At 28.7% G+C, this 16,573-nt stretch overlaps 1 protein-coding gene and 1 long non-coding RNA gene across 4 annotated transcripts in view; one reads left to right on the forward strand and one right to left on the reverse strand.

Annotated features, from left to right (window-relative positions):
• LOC127288297 (uncharacterized) overlaps positions 1-16,573 on the forward strand; it is a 164,288-nt gene that overhangs the window by 2,635 nt on the left and 145,080 nt on the right. The window lies entirely within an intron of this gene.
• Positions 1,110-13,764, reverse strand: LOC127288299 (uncharacterized). Its single transcript, XR_007844013.1, has 3 exons — positions 13,682-13,764; positions 7,180-8,229; positions 1,110-2,224 (listed from the first exon to the last, which is right to left on the reverse strand). It is a non-coding gene; the product is annotated as an uncharacterized LOC127288299 (long non-coding RNA).

Genomic DNA, 16,573 nt, shown 5'->3' on the forward strand with positions numbered 1-16,573 from the left:
AATTTTTCTTAGGCAGACTATTTTATTGCAATTTCTTGCACAAAATACACCTAAAAGTGTAGAAAAAAATTGACAGTTTGATCCGAATAGAGGAAGACACATATTTTGACTTTTAAGTCGTTCTTCGAAAAAAAAAATTTCCAAAAAAATTCAATTTTTCTTAGGCGGACTATTTTATTGCAATTTCTTGCACAAACTACACCTAAAATTGTAGAAAAAAATTGACAGCCCGATCCGAGTAGAGGAAGACACATATTTTGACCTTTAAGTCGTTTTTCAAAAAAAAAACTGTTCAAATAAATTCATTTTTTCTTAGGCAGACTATTTTATTGCAATTTCTTGCACAAACTACACCTACAAGTGTAGAAAAAAATTGACAGCATGATCCGAGTAGAGGAAGACACATGATTTGACCTTTAAGTCGTTTTTCAAAAAAAAAAATTTTCAAAAAAATTCAATTTTTCTTAGGCAGACTATTTTATTGCAATTTCTTGCACAAACTACACCTAAAAGTGTAGAAAAAAATTGACAGCCCGATCCGAGTAGAGGAAGACACATATTTTGACCTTTAAGTCGTTTATCGTCAAAAAAAAATTTTCAAAAAAATTCAATTTTTCTTAGGCAGACTATTTTATTGCAATTTCTTGCACAAAATACACCTAAAAGTGTAGAAAAAAATTGACAGCCCGATCCGAGTAGAGGAAGACACATATTTTGACTTTTAAGTCGTTTTTCAAAAAAAAAAATTTTCAAAAAAATTCAATTTTTCTTAGGCAGACTATTTTATTGCAATTTCTTGCACAAAATACACCTAAAAGTGTAGAAAAAAATTGACAGCCTCATCCGAGTAGAGGAAGACATATATTTTGACCTTTAAGTCGTTTTTCAAAAAAAAAAAATTTTCAAAAAAATTCAATTTTTCTTAGGCAAACTATTTTATTGCAATTTCTTGCACAAAATACACCTAAAAGTGTAGAAAAAAATTGACAGCCTGATCCGAGTAGAGGAAGACACATATTTTGACCTTTAAGTCGTTTTTCAAAAAAAAAATTTTTTTTATAAATTCAAATTTTTCTTAGGCAGACTATTTTATTGCAATTTCTTGCACAAAATACACCTAAAAGTGTAGAAAAAAATTGACAGCCTGATCCGAGTAGAGGAAGACACATGATTTGACCTTTAAGTCGTTTTTCAAAAAAAAAAATTTTCAAAAAAATTCAATTTTTCTTAGGCAGACTATTTTATTGCAATTTCTTGCACAAAATACACCTAAAAGTGTAGAAAAAAATTGACAGCCCGATCCGAGTAGAGGAAGACACATATTTTGACTTTTAAGTCGTTTTTCAAAAAAAAAAATTTTCAAAAAAATTCAATTTTTCTTAGGCAGACTATTTTATTGCAATTTCTTGCACAAAATACACCTAAAAGTGTAGAAAAAAATTGACAGCCCGATCCGAGTAGAGGAAGACACATATTTTGACTTTTAAGTCGTTTTTCAAAAAAAAAAATTTTCAAAAAAATTCAATTTTTCTTAGGCAGACTATTTTATTGCAATTTCTTGCACAAAATACACCTAAAAGTGTAGAAAAAAATTGACAGCCCGATCCGAGTAGAGGAAGACACATATTTTGACTTTTAAGTCGTTTTTCATAAAAATTCAATTTTTCTTAGGCAGACTATTTTATTGCAATTTCTTGCACAAAATACACCTTAAAGTGTAAAAAAAAATTGACAGCCTGATCCGAGTAGAGGAAGACATATATTTTGACCTTTAAGTCGTTTTTCAAAAAAAAAAATTTTCAAAAAAATTCAATTTTTCTTAGGCAGACTATTTTATTGCAATTTCTTGCACAAAATACACCTAAAAGTGTAGAAAAAAATTGACAGTTTGATCCGAGTAGAGGAAGACACATATTTTGACCTTTAAGTCGTTTTTCAAAAAAAAAATTTTCAAAAAAATTCAATTTTTCTTAGGCAGACTATTTTATTGCAATTTCTTGCACAAAATACACCTAAAAGTGTAGAAAAAAATTGACAGTTTGATCCGAGTAGAGGAAGACACATATTTTAACCTTTAAGTCGTTATTCAAAAAAAAAAATTTTCAAAAAAATTCAATTTTTCTTAGGCAGACTATTTTATTGCAATTTCTTGCACAAAATACACCTAAAAGTGTAGAAAAAAATTGACAGCCCGATCCGAGTAGAGGAAGACACATATTTTGACCTTCAAGTCGTTTTTCAAAAAAAAAAATTTTCAAAAAAATTCAATTTTTCTTAGGCAGACTATTTTATTGCAATTTCTTGCACAAAATACACCTAAAAGTGTAGAAAAAAATTGACAGCCCGATCCGAGTAGAGGAAGACACATATTTTGACCTTTAAGTCGTTTTTCAAAAAAAAAAATTTTCAAAAAAATTCAATTTTTCTTAGGCAGACTATTTTATTGCAATTTCTTGCACAAAATACACCTAAAAGTGTAGAAAAAAATTGACAGCCTCATCCGAGTAGAGGAAGACATATATTTTGACCTTTAAGTCGTTTTTCAAAAAAAAAAATTTTCAAAAAAATTCAATTTTTCTTAGGCAGACTATTTTATTGCAATTTCTTGCACAAAATACACCTAAAAGTGTAGAAAAAAATTGACAGCCCGATCCGAGTAGAGGAAGACACATATTTTGACTTTTAAGTCGTTTTTCAAAAAAAAAATTTTCAAAAAAATTCAATTTTTCTTAGGCAGACTATTTTATTGCAATTTCTTGCACAAAATACACCTAAAAGTGTAGAAAAAAATTGACAGTTTGATCCGAGTAGAGGAAGACACATATTTTGACCTTTAAGTCGTTTTTCAAAAAAAAAATTTTCAAAAAAATTCAATTTTTCTTAGGCAGACTATTTTATTGCAATTTCTTGCACAAAATACACCTAAAAGTGTAGAAAAAAATTGACAGTTTGATCCGAGTAGAGGAAGACACATATTTTGACCTTTAAGTCGTTTTTCAAAAAAATTCAATTTTTCTTAGGCAGACTATTTTATTGCAATTTCTTGCACAAAATACACCTAAAAGTGTAGAAAAAAATTGACAGCCCGATCCGAGTAGAGGAAGACACATATTTTGACCTTTAAGTCGTTTTTCAAAAAAAAAAATTTTCAAAAAAATTCAATTTTTCTTAGGCAGACTATTTTATTGCAATTTCTTGCACAAAATACACCTAAAAGTGTAGAAAAAAATTGAGAGCCTCATCCGAGTAGAGGAAGACATATATTTTGACCTTTAAGTCGTTTTTCAAAAAAAAAAATTTTCAAAAAAATTCAATTTTTCTTAGGCAGACTATTTTATTGCAATTTCTTGCACAAAATACACCTAAAAGTGTAGAAAAAAATTGACAGCCCGATCCGAGTAGAGGAAGACACATATTTTGACTTTTAAGTCGTTTTTCAAAAAAAAAAATTTTCAAAAAAATTCAATTTTTCTTAGGCAGACTATTTTATTGCAATTTCTTGCACAAAATACACCTAAAAGTGTAGAAAAAAATTGACAGTTTGATCCGAGTAGAGGAAGACACATATTTTGACCTTTAAGTCGTTTTTCGAAAAAAAAAATTTTCAAAAAAATTCAATTTCTCTTAGGCATAATATTTTATTGCAATTTCTTGCACAAAATACACCTAAAAGTGTAGAAAAAAATTGACAGCCCGATCCGAGTAGAGGAAGACACATATTACCAACATTAAAGCGTTTATCGTCAAAAAAAAATTTTCAAAAAAATTCAATTTTTCTTAGGCAGACTATTTTATTGCAATTTCTTGCACAAAATACACCTAAAAGTGTAGAAAAAAATTGACAGTTTGATCCGAATAGAGGAAGACACATATTTTGACTTTTAAGTCGTTCTTCGAAAAAAAAAATTTCCAAAAAAATTCAATTTTTCTTAGGCAGACTATTTTATTGCAATTTCTTGCACAAACTACACCTAAAAGTGTAGAAAAAAATTGACAGCATGATCCGAGTAGAGGAAGACACATGATTTGACCTTTAAGTCGTTTTTCAAAAAAAAAAATTTTCAAAAAAATTCAATTTTTCTTAGGCAGACTATTTTATTGCAATTTCTTGCACAAAATACACCTAAAAGTGTAGAAAAAAATTGACAGCCCGATCCGAGTAGAGGAAGACACATATTTTGACTTTTAAGTCGTTTTTCATAAAAATTCAATTTTTCTTAGGCAGACTATTTTATTGCAATTTCTTGCACAAAATACACCTTAAAGTGTAAAAAAAAATTGACAGCCTGATCCGAGTAGAGGAAGACATATATTTTGACCTTTAAGTCGTTTTTCAAAAAAAAAAATTTTCAAAAAAATTCAATTTTTCTTAGGCAGACTATTTTATTGCAATTTCTTGCACAAAATACACCTAAAAGTGTAGAAAAAAATTGACAGTTTGATCCGAGTAGAGGAAGACACATATTTTGACCTTTAAGTCGTTTTTCAAAAAAAAAAATTTTCAAAAAAATTCAATTTTTCTTAGGCAGACTATTTTATTGCAATTTCTTGCACAAAATACACCTAAAAGTGTAGAAAAAAATTGACAGTTTGATCCGAGTAGAGGAAGACACATATTTTGACCTTTAAGTCGTTTTTCAAAAAAAAAAATTTTCAAAAAAATTCAATTTTTCTTAGGCAGACTATTTTATTGCAATTTCTTGCACAAAATACACCTAAAAGTGTAGAAAAAAATTGACAGCCCGATCCGAGTAGAGGAAGACACCTATTACCAACATTAAAGCGTTTATCGTCAAAAAAAAATTTTCAAAAAAATTCAATTTTTCTTAGGCAGACTATTTTATTGCAATTTCTTGCACAAAATACACCTAAAAGTGTAGAAAAAAATTGACAGCCCGATCCGAGTAGAGGAAGACACATATTTTGACCTTTAAGTCGTTTTTCAAAAAAAAAAATTTTCAAAAAAATTCAATTTTTCTTAGGCAGACTATTTTATTGCAATTTCTTGCACAAAATACACCTAAAAGTGTAGAAAAAAATTGACAGCCCGATCCGAGTAGAGGAAGACACATATTACCAACATTAAAGCGTTTATCGTCAAAAAAAAATTTTCAAAAAAATTCAATTTTTCTTAGGCAGACTATTTTATTGCAATTTCTTGCACAAAATACACCTAAAAGTGTAGAAAAAAATTGACAGTTTGATCCGAATAGAGGAAGACACATATTTTGACTTTTAAGTCGTTCTTCGAAAAAAAAAATTTCCAAAAAAATTCAATTTTTCTTAGGCAGACTATTTTATTGCAATTTCTTGCACAAACTACACCTAAAAGTGTAGAAAAAAATTGACAGCATGATCCGAGTAGAGGAAGACACATGATTTGACCTTTAAGTCGTTTTTCAAAAAAAAAAATTTTCAAAAAAATTCAATTTTTCTTAGGCAGACTATTTTATTGCAATTTCTTGCACAAACTACACTTAAAAGTGTAGAAAAAATTTGACAGCCTGATCCGAGTAGAGGAAGACACATGATTTGACCTTTAAGTCGTTTTTCAAAAAAAAAAATTTTCAAAAAAATTCAATTTTTCTTAGGCAGACTATTTTATTGCAATTTCTTGCACAAAATACACCTAAAAGTGTAGAAAAAAATTGACAGCCCGATCCGAGTAGAGGAAGACACATATTTTGACTTTTAAGTCGTTTTTCATAAAAATTCAATTTTTCTTAGGCAGACTATTTTATTGCAATTTCTTGCACAAAATACACCTTAAAGTGTAGAAAAAAATTGACAGCCTGATCCGAGTAGAGGAAGACACATATTTTGACCTTTAAGTCGTTTTTCAAAAAAAAAATTTTCAAAAAAATTCAATTTTTCTTAGGCAGACTATTTTATTGCAATTTCTTGCACAAAATACACCTAAAAGTGTAGAAAAAAATTGACAGCCCGATCCGAGTAGAGGAAGACACATATTTTGACTTTTAAGTCGTTTTTCAAAAAAAAAAAATTTTCAAAAAAATTCAATTTTTCTTAGGCAGACTATTTTATTGCAATTTCTTGCACAAAATACACCTAAAAGTGTAGAAAAAAATTGACAGCCCGATCCGAGTAGAGGAAGACACATATTTTGACTTTTAAGTCGTTTTTCATAAAAATTCAATTTTTCTTAGGCAGACTATTTTATTGCAATTTCTTGCACAAAATACACCTAAAAGTGTAGAAAAAAATTGACAGCCTGATCCGAGTAGAGGAAGACATATATTTTGACCTTTAAGTCGTTTTTCAAAAAAAAAAATTTTCAAAAAAATTCAATTTTTCTTAGGCAGACTATTTTATTGCAATTTCTTGCACAAAATACACCTAAAAGTGTAGAAAAAAATTGACAGTTTGATCCGAGTAGAGGAAGACACATATTTTGACCTTTAAGTCGTTTTTCAAAAAAAAAAATTTTCAAAAAAATTCAATTTTTCTTAGGCAGACTATTTTATTGCAATTTCTTGCACAAAATACACCTAAAAGTGTAGAAAAAAATTGACAGCCTGATCCGAGTAGAGGAAGACACATATTTTGACCTTTAAGTCGTTATTCAAAAAAAAAAATTTTCAAAAAAATTCAATTTTTCTTAGGCAGACTATTTTATTGCAATTTCTTGCACAAAATACACCTAAAAGTGTAGAAAAAAATTGACAGCCCGATCCGAGTAGAGGAAGACACCTATTACCAACATTAAAGCGTTTATCGTCAAAAAAAAATTTTCAAAAAAATTCAATTTTTCTTAGGCAGACTATTTTATTGCAATTTCTTGCACAAAATACACCTAAAAGTGTAGAAAAAAATTGACAGCCCGATCCGAGTAGAGGAAGACACATATTTTGACCTTTAAGTCGTTTTTCAAAAAAAAAAATTTTCAAAAAAATTCAATTTTTCTTAGGCAGACTATTTTATTGCAATTTCTTGCACAAAATACACCTAAAAGTGTAGAAAAAAATTGACAGCCCGATCCGAGTAGAGGAAGACACATATTTTGACCTTTAAGTCGTTTATCGTCAAAAAAAAATTTTCAAAAAAATTCAATTTTTCTTAGGCAGACTATTTTATTGCAATTTCTTGCACAAAATACACCTAAAAGTGTAGAAAAAAATTGACAGCCCGATCCGAGTAGAGGAAGACATATATTTTGACCTTTAAGTCGTTTTTCAAAAAAAAAAAATTTTCAAAAAAATTCAATTTTTCTTAGGCAGACTATTTTATTGCAATTTCTTGCACAAAATACACCTAAAAGTGTAGAAAAAAATTGACAGCCCGATCCGAGTAGAGGAAGACACATATTTTGACCTTTAAGTCGTTTTTCAAAAAAAAAAATTTTCAAAAAAATTCAATTTTTCTTAGGCAGACTATTTTATTGCAATTTCTTGCACAAAATACACCTAAAAGTGTAGAAAAAAATTGAGAGCCTCATCCGAGTAGAGGAAGACATATATTTTGACCTTTAAGTCGTTTTTCAAAAAAAAAAATTTTCAAAAAAATTCAATTTTTCTTAGGCAGACTATTTTATTGCAATTTCTTGCACAAAATACACCTAAAAGTGTAGAAAAAAATTGACAGCCCGATCCGAGTAGAGGAAGACACATATTTTGACTTTTAAGTCGTTTTTCAAAAAAAAAAATTTTCAAAAAAATTCAATTTTTCTTAGGCAGACTATTTTATTGCAATTTCTTGCACAAAATACACCTAAAAGTGTAGAAAAAAATTGACAGCCCGATCCGAGTAGAGGAAGACACATATTTTGACTTTTAAGTCGTTTTTCAAAAAAAAAAATTTTTCTTAGGCAGACTATTTTATTGCAATTTCATGCACAAAATACACCTAAAAGTGTAGAAAAAAATTGACAGCCCGATCCGAGTAGAGGAAGACACCTATTACCAACATTAAAGCGTTTATCGTCAAAAAAAAATTTTCAAAAAAATTCAATTTTTCTTAGGCAGACTATTTTATTGCAATTTCTTGCACAAAATACACCTAAAAGTGTAGAAAAAAATTGACAGCCCGATCCGAGTAGAGGAAGACACATATTTTGACCTTTAAGTCGTTTATCGTCAAAAAAAAATTTTCAAAAAAATTCAATTTTTCTTAGGCAGACTATTTTATTGCAATTTCTTGCACAAAATACACCTAAAAGTGTAGAAAAAAATTGACAGTTTGATCCGAGTAGAGGAAGACACATATTTTGATCTTTAAGTCGTTTTTCAAAAAAAAAAATTTTCAAAAAAATTCAATTTTTCTTAGGCAGACTATTTTATTGCAATTTCTTGCACAAAATACACCTAAAAGTGTAGAAAAAAATTGACAGCCCGATCCGAGTAGAGGAAGACACCTATTACCAACATTAAAGCGTTTATCGTCAAAAAAAAATTTTCAAAAAAATTCAATTTTTCTTAGGCAGACTATTTTATTGCAATTTCTTGCACAAAATACACCTAAAAGTGTAGAAAAAAATTGACAGCCCGATCCGAGTAGAGGAAGACATATATTTTGACCTTTAAGTCGTTTTTCAAAAAAAAAAATTTTCAAAAAAATTCAATTTTTCTTAGGCAGACTATTTTATTGCAATTTCTTGCACAAAATACACCTAAAAGTGTAGAAAAAAATTGACAGCCCGATCCGAGTAGAGGAAGACACCTATTACCAACATTAAAGCGTTTATCGTCAAAAAAAAATTTTCAAAAAAATTCAATTTTTCTTAGGCAGACTATTTTATTGCAATTTCTTGCACAAAATACACCTAAAAGTGTAGAAAAAAATTGACAGCCTGATCCGAGTAGAGGAAGACATATATTTTGACCTTTAAGTCGTTTTTCAAAAAAAAAAATTTTCAAAAAAATTCAATTTTTCTTAGGCAGACTATTTTATTGCAATTTCTTGCACAAAATACACCTAAAAGTGTAGAAAAAAATTGACAGTTTGATCCGAGTAGAGGAAGACACATATTTTGACCTTTAAGTCGTTTTTAAAAAAAAAAATTTTCAAAAAAATTCAATTTTTCTTAGGCAGACTATTTTATTGCAATTTCTTGCACAAAATACACCTAAAAGTGTAGAAAAAAATTGACAGCCCGATCCGAGTAGAGGAAGACACATATTTTGACTTTTAAGTCGTTTTTCATAAAAAATTCAATTTTTCTTAGGCAGACTATTTTATTGCAATTTCTTGCACAAAATACACCTAAAAGTGTAGAAAAAAATTGACAGCCTGATCCGAGTAGAGGAAGACATATATTTTGACCTTTAAGTCGTTTTTCAAAAAAAAAAATTTTCAAAAAAATTCAATTTTTCTTAGGCAGACTATTTTATTGCAATTTCTTGCACAAAATACACCTAAAAGTGTAGAAAAAAATTGACAGCCCGATCCGAGTAGAGGAAGACACCTATTACCAACATTAAAGCGTTTATCGTCAAAAAAAAATTTTCAAAAAAATTCAATTTTTCTTAGGCAGACTATTTTATTGCAATTTCTTGCACAAAATACACCTAAAAGTGTAGAAAAAAATTGACAGCCTGATCCGAGTAGAGGAAGACACATATTTTGACCTTTAAGTCGTTTTTCAAAAAAAAAAATTTTCAAAAAAATTCAATTTTTCTTAGGCAGACTATTTTATTGCAATTTCTTGCACAAAATACACCTAAAAGTGTAGAAAAAAATTGACAGCCCGATCCGAGTAGAGGAAGACACATATTTTGACCTTTAAGTCGTTTTTCAAAAAAAAAAATTTTCAAAAAAATTCAATTTTTCTTAGGCAGACTATTTTATTGCAATTTCTTGCACAAAATACACCTAAAAGTGTAGAAAAAAATTGACAGCCCGATCCGAGTAGAGGAAGACACATATTTTGACCTTTAAGTCGTTTTTCAAAAAAAAAAATTTTCAAAAAAATTCAATTTTTCTTAGGCAGACTATTTTATTGCAATTTCTTGCACAAAATACACCTAAAAGTGTAGAAAAAAATTGACAGCCCGATCCGAGTAGAGGAAGACACCTATTACCAACATTAAAGCGTTTATCGTCAAAAAAAAATTTTCAAAAAAATTCAATTTTTCTTAGGCAGACTATTTTATTGCAATTTCTTGCACAAAATACACCTAAAAGTGTAGAAAAAAATTGACAGTTTGATCCGAGTAGAGGAAGACACATATTTTGACCTTTAAGTCATTTTTCAAAAAAAAAAATTTTTTTAAAAATTCAAATTTTTCTTAGGCAGACTATTTTATTGCAATTTCTTGCACAAAATACACCTAAAAGTGTAGAAAAAAATTGACAGCCTCATCCGAGTAGAGGAAGACACCTATTACCAACATTAAAGCGTTTATCGTCAAAAAAAAATTTTCAAAAAAATTCAATTTTTCTTAGGCAGACTATTTTATTGCAATTTCTTGCACAAAATACACCTAAAAGTGTAGAAAAAAATTGACAGCCCGATCCGAGTAGAGGAAGACACATATTACCAACATTAAAGCGTTTATCGTCAAAAAAAAATTTTCAAAAAAATTCAATTTTTCTTAGGCAGACTATTTTATTGCAATTTCTTGCACAAAATACACCTAAAAGTGTAGAAAAAAATTGACAGCCCGATCCGAGTAGAGGAAGACACCTATTACCAACATTAAAGCGTTTATCGTCAAAAAAAAATTTTCAAAAAAATTCAATTTTTCTTAGGCAGACTATTTTATTGCAATTTCTTGCACAAAATACACCTAAAAGTGTAGAAAAAAATTGACAGCCCGATCCGAGTAGAGGAAGACACATATTTTGACTTTTAAGTCGTTTTTCAAAAAAAAAAATTTTCAAAAAAATTCAATTTTTCTTAGGCAGACTATTTTATTGCAATTTCTTGCACAAAATACACCTAAAAGTGTAGAAAAAAATTGACAGCCCGATCCGAGTAGAGGAAGACACATATTTTGACTTTTAAGTCGTTTTTCAAAAAAAAAAATTTTCAAAAAAATTCAATTTTTCTTAGGCAGACTATTTTATTGCAATTTCTTGCACAAAATACACCTAAAAGTGTAGAAAAAAATTGACAGCCCGATCCGAGTAGAGGAAGACACCTATTACCAACATTAAATCGTTTTTCAAAAAAAAAAATGTTCAAAAAAATTCAATTTTTCTTAGGCAGACTATTTTATTGCAATTTCTTGCACAAAATACACCTAAAAGTGTAGAAAAAAATTGACAGCCCGATCCGAGTAGAGGAAGACACATATTTTGACTTTTAAGTCGTTTTTCAAAAAAAAAAATGTTCAAAAAAATTCAATTTTTCTTAGGCAGACTATTTTATTGCAATTTCTTGCACAAAATACACCTAAAAGTGTAAAAAAAATTGACAGCCCGATCCGAGTAGAGGAAGACACATATTTTGACTTTTAAGTCGTTTTTCAAAAAAAAAAATTTTCAAAAAAATTCAATTTTTCTTAGGCAAACTATTTTATTGCAATTTCTTGCACAAACTACACCTAAAAGTGTAGAAAAAAATTGACAGCCCGATCCGAGTAGAGGAAGACACATATTTTGACCTTAAGTCGTTTATCGTCAAAAAAAAATTTTCAAAAAAATTCAATTTTTCTTAGGCTGACTATTTTATTGCAATTTCTTGCACAAAATACACCTAAAAGTGTAGAAAAAAATTGACAGCCTGATCCGAGTAGAGGAAGACATATATTTTGACCTTTAAGTCGTTTTTCAAAAAAAAAAATTTTCAAAAAAATTCAATTTTTCTTAGGCAGACTATTTTATTGCAATTTCTTGCACAAAATACACCTAAAAGTGTAGAAAAAAATTGACAGCCCGATCCGAGTAGAGGAAGACACATATTTTGACTTTTAAGTCGTTTTTCAAAAAAAAAAATTTTCAAAAAAATTCAATTTTTCTTAGGCAGACTATTTTATTGCAATTTCTTGCACAAAATACACCTAAAAGTGTAGAAAAAAATTGACAGCCCGATCCGAGTAGAGGAAGACACCTATTACCAACATTAAAGCGTTTATCGTCAAAAAAAAATTTTCAAAAAAATTCAATTTTTCTTAGGCAGACTATTTTATTGCAATTTCTTGCACAAAATACACCTAAAAGTGTAGAAAAAAATTGACAGCCCGATCCGAGTAGAGGAAGACACCTATTACCAACATTAAAGCGTTTATCGTCAAAAAAAAATTTTCAAAAAAATTCAATTTTTCTTAGGCAGACTATTTTATTGCAATTTCTTGCACAAAATACACCTAAAAGTGTAGAAAAAAATTGACAGCCCGATCCGAGTAGAGGAAGACACCTATTACCAACATTAAAGCGTTTATCGTCAAAAAAAAATTTTCAAAAAAATTCAATTTTTCTTAGGCAGACTATTTTATTGCAATTTCTTGCACAAAATACACCTAAAAGTGTAGAAAAAAATTGAAAGTTTGATCAGAGTAGAGGAAGACACATATTTTGACCTTTAAGTCGTTTTTCAAAAAAAAAAATGTTCAAAAAAATTCAATTTTTCTTAGGCAGACTATTTTATTGCAATTTCTTGCACAAAATACACCTAAAAGTGTAGAAAAAAATTGACAGTTTGATCCGAGTAGAGGAAGACACATATTTTGACTTTTAAGTCGTTTTTCAAAAAAAAAAATTTTCAAAAAAATTCAATTTTTCTTAGGCAGACTATTTTATTGCAATTTCTTGCACAAAATACACCTAAAAGTGTAGAAAAAAATTAACAGCCTCATCCCAGTAGAGGAAGACATATATTTTGACCTTTAAGTCGTTTATCAAAAAAAAAAAATTTTCAAAAAAATTCAATTTTTCTTAGGCAGACTATTTTATTGCAATTTCTTGCACAAAATACACCTAAAAGTGTAGAAAAAAATTGACAGCCTCATCCGAGTAGAGGAAGACATATATTTTGACCTTTAAGTCGTTTTTCAAAAAAAAAAATTTTCAAAAAAATTCAATTTTTCTTAGGCAGACTATTTTATTGCAATTTCTTGCACAAAATACACCTAAAAGTGTAGAAAAAAATTGAAAGTTTGATCAGAGTAGAGGAAGACACATATTTTGACCTTTAAGTCGTTTTTCATAAAAATTCAATTTTTCTTAGGCAGACTATTTTATTGCAATTTCTTGCACAAAATACACCTAAAAGTGTAGAAAAAAATTGACAGTTTGATCCGAGTAGAGGAAGACATATATTTTGACCTTTAAGTCGTTTTTCAAAAAAAAAAATTTTCAAAAAAATTCAATTTTTCTTAGGCAGACTATTTTATTGCAATTTCTTGCACAAAATACACCTAAAAGTGTAGAAAAAAATTGACAGCCCGATCCGAGTAGAGGAAGACACATATTTTGACTTTTAAGTCGTTTTTCAAAAAAAAAAATTTTCAAAAAAATTCAATTTTTCTTAGGCAGACTATTTTATTGCAATTTCTTGCACAAAATACACCTAAAAGTGTAGAAAAAAATTGACAGCCCGATCCGAGTAGAGGAAGACACCTATTACCAACATTAAAGCGTTTATCGTCAAAAAAAAATTTTCAAAAAAATTCAATTTTTCTTAGGCAGACTATTTTATTGCAATTTCTTGCACAAAATACACCTAAAAGTGTAGAAAAAAATTAACAGCCTCATCCCAGTAGAGGAAGACATATATTTTGACCTTTAAGTCGTTTATCAAAAAAAAAAAATTTTCAAAAAAATTCAATTTTTCTTAGGCAGACTATTTTATTGCAATTTCTTGCACAAAATACACCTAAAAGTGTAGAAAAAAATTGACAGCCTGATCCGAGTAGAGGAAGACATATATTTTGACCTTTAAGTCGTTTTTCAAAAAAAAAAATTTTCAAAAAAATTCAATTTTTCTTAGGCAGACTATTTTATTGCAATTTCTTGCACAAAATACACCTAAAAGTGTAGAAAAAAATTGACAGCCTGATCCGAGTAGAGGAAGACACATATTTTGACCTTTAAGTCGTTTTTCAAAAAAAAAAATTTTTTTAAAAATTCAAATTTTTCTTAGGCAGACTATTTTATTGCAATTTCTTGCACAAAATACACCTAAAAGTGTAGAAAAAAATTGACAGCCCGATCCGAGTAGAGGAAGACACATATTTTGACCTTTAAGTCGTTTATCGTCAAAAAAAAATTTTCAAAAAAATTCAATTTTTCTTAGGCAGACTATTTTATTGCAATTTTTCGCACAAAATACACCTAAAAGTGTAGAAAAAAATTGACAGCCCGATCCGAGTAGAGGAAGACACCTATTACCAACATTAAAGCGTTTATCGTCAAAAAAAAATTTTCAAAAAAATTCAATTTTTCTTAGGCAGACTATTTTATTGCAATTTCTTGCACAAAATACACCTAAAAGTGTAGAAAAAAATTGAAAGTTTGATCAGAGTAGAGGAAGACACATATTTTGACCTTTAAGTCGTTTTTCAAAAAAAAAAATGTTCAAAAAAATTCAATTTTTCTTAGGCAGACTATTTTATTGCAATTTCTTGCACAAAATACACCTAAAAGTGTAGAAAAAAATTGACAGCCCGATCCGAGTAGAGGAAGACACATATTTTGACCTTTAAGTCGTTTATCATCAAAAAAAAATTTTCAAAAAAATTCAATTTTTCTTAGGCAGACTATTTTATTGCAATTTCTTGCACAAAATACACCTAAAAGTGTAGAAAAAAATTGACAGCCCGATCCGAGTAGAGGAAGACACATATTTTGACATTTAAGTCGTTTTCGTCAAAAAAAAATTTTCAAAAAAATTCAATTTTTCTTAGGCAGACTATTTTATTGCAATTTCTTGCACAAAATACACCTAAAAGTGTAGAAAAAAATTGACAGCCCGATCCGAGTAGAGGAAGACACATATTTTGACCTTTAAGTCGTTTTTCAAAAAAAAAAATTTTCAAAAAAATTCAATTTTTCTTAGGCAGACTATTTTATTGCAATTTCTTGCACAAAATACACCTAAAAGTGTAGAAAAAAATTGACAGTTTGATCCGAGTAGAGGAAGACACATATTTTGACCTTTAAGTCGTTTTTCAAAAAAAAAAATTTTCAAAAAAATTCAATTTTTCTTAGGCAGACTATTTTATTGCAATTTCTTGCACAAAATACACCTAAAAGTGTAGAAAAAAATTGACAGTTTGATCCGAGTAGAGGAAGACACATATTTTGACCTTTAAGTCGTTTTTCAAAAAAAAAAATTTTCAAAAAAATTCAATTTTTCTTAGGCAGACTATTTTATTGCAATTTCTTGCACAAAATACACCTAAAAGTGTAGAAAAAAATTGACAGCCCGATCCGAGTAGAGGAAGACACATATTTTGACTTTTAAGTCGTTTTTCAAAAAAAAAAATTTTCAAAAAAATTCAATTTTTCTTAGGCAGACTATTTTATTGCAATTTCTTGCACAAAATACACCTAAAAGTGTAGAAAAAAATTGACAGCCCGATCCGAGTAGAGGAAGACACATATTTTGACTTTTAAGTCGTTTTTCAAAAAAAAAAATTTTCAAAAAAATTCAATTTTTCTTAGGCAGACTATTTTATTGCAATTTCTTGCACAAAATACACCTAAAAGTGTAGAAAAAAATTGACAGCCCGATCCGAGTAGAGGAAGACACATATTTTGACCTTTAAGTCGTTTATCAAAAAAAAAAATTTTCAAAAAAATTCAATTTTTCTTAGGCAGACTATTTTATTGCAATTTCTTGCACAAAATACACCTAAAAGTGTAGAAAAAAATTGACAGCCCGATCCGAGTAGAGGAAGACACATATTTTGACCTTTAAGTCGTTTATCGTCAAAAAAAAATTTTCAAAAAAATTCAATTTTTCTTAGGCAGACTATTTTATTGCAATTTCTTGCACAAAATACACCTAAAAGTGTAGAAAAAAATTGACAGCCTGATCCGAGTAGAGGAAGACACATATTTTGACCTTTAAGTCGTTTTTCAAAAAAAAAATTTTCAAAAAAATTCAATTTTTCTTAGGCAGACTATTTTATTGCAATTTCTTGCACAAAATACACCTAAAAGTGTAGAAAAAAATTGACAGCCCGATCCGAGTAGAGGAAGACACATATTTTGACCTTTAAGTCGTTTTTCAAAAAAAAAAATTTTCAAAAAAATTCAATTTTTCTTAGGCAGACTATTTTATTGCAATTTCTTGCACAAAATACACCTAAAAGTGTAGAAAAAAATTGACAGCCCGATCCGAGTAGAGGAAGACACATATTTTGACCTTTAAGTCGTTTTTCAAAAAAAAAAATTTTCAAAAAAATTCAATTTTTCTTAGGCAGACTATTTTATTGCAATTTCTTGCACAAAATACACCTAAAAGTGTAGAAAAAAATTGACAGCCCGATCCGAGTAGAGGAAGACACATATTTTGACCTTTAAGTCGTTTTTCAAAAAAAAAAATTTTCAAAAAAATTCAATTTTTCTTAGGCAGACTATTTTATTGCAATTTCTTGCACAAAATACACCTAAAAGTGTAGAAAAAAATTGACAGCCCGATCCGAGTAGAGGAAGACACATATTTTGA

Source organism: Leptopilina boulardi, unplaced genomic scaffold (genome assembly GCF_019393585.1).
Source record: "Leptopilina boulardi isolate dan_hultmark-lab unplaced genomic scaffold, ZJU_Lbou_2.1 LbouV2_384, whole genome shotgun sequence".
NCBI lineage: Eukaryota > Metazoa > Arthropoda > Insecta > Hymenoptera > Figitidae > Leptopilina > Leptopilina boulardi.